Source organism: Sinocyclocheilus grahami, unplaced genomic scaffold (assembly GCF_001515645.1).
Source record: "Sinocyclocheilus grahami isolate Dianchi unplaced genomic scaffold, SAMN03320097.WGS_v1.1 scaffold256.1, whole genome shotgun sequence".
Lineage (NCBI taxonomy): Eukaryota > Metazoa > Chordata > Actinopteri > Cypriniformes > Cyprinidae > Sinocyclocheilus > Sinocyclocheilus grahami.
The window spans coordinates 694,957-696,013 of NW_015505435.1; the positions used below are offsets into that span (position 1 = coordinate 694,957).

The 1,057-nt window shown below is 30.9% G+C and overlaps 1 long non-coding RNA gene across 1 annotated transcript in view; it reads left to right on the forward strand.

The window, feature by feature from the left end:
• Window positions 1–1,057, forward strand: part of LOC107598799 (uncharacterized) — a 9,022-nt gene that overhangs the window by 5,643 nt on the left and 2,322 nt on the right. The window lies entirely within an intron of this gene.

The window sequence follows — 1,057 nt, forward strand, 5'->3', positions numbered from 1 at the left end:
TTTTACATGTATGTTTGTGTATTTATATATACATAATAAATATACACAGTACACACACATATATTATGTAAACAAAAACGTTTATTTTGGATGTGATTAATCGTTGGACAACACTAATATAAATACATCAATATTTTTTTATATATACACCATGGTTTTAATATTTTAAATTTTTTCAGCATCCACTCAACATTTCAACAATAACCAAACATAACTGTTGAGTCTAACCATTGTATTCATAATTGTTTATGCAATCTTATTGTGATGACTTTTATTATGAATTTCATTTTTTATTATGATGGCTGAGCATCTGGCAGAACTCTCACTTTCCCTTATAATTCTTATAATTATTTTTCTCAGAGAGCCCATTTTGTCTCCACGCTAGTTATTGTGCCTATCAGAGCTTCTGTCACCCATCAGCAGAGACAAATAAAGCAGATCTGTCCTGAGGGTGATAAAGGGTAGAAAATATAAATATGTTGCATGCCCTTGCTCTCCAGGTAAGAGGTCAATTCAACAGAGACCAGCTAAGGGTCATCATCAACAGGGTTGGGGAGTAACTACTTACATGTAACGGAATTACGTAATTTAATTACAAAATAAAAGTAATTGTAATCAGTTACAGTTACTGAGAAAAAAAATTGTAATTAAATTACAGTTACTTATGAAAATGTTAAGGATTACAAAGGGGGTTACATCTGCTTTTATCACACACACTCCCACATACAGATTTAATTGATTTCTTTCATAAATTGCAGTGACTGCTCTAAAATATGAAACACCAATGTTTCAGGAGTTTAGAATATGCTTATTCGATAACTCTTTTATTTCCTATATGGGTTTATGTATATGTGTTTACTGTCATAGCTATGTAAAGATTTGATTTAATAAACGGTATCATAGCTAATAAAATATTTATTGTTATGATTTTAAATATGTATTTAACCTCAGAATGATATCAAAGTAAGTCTGATTTTGTGGTGGCTGTGCTTCAAAGGGGACATTGATCTTCCACAAGTTGGTATGATTCTTTAGGGTCTTCATGAACGGTCTGCAA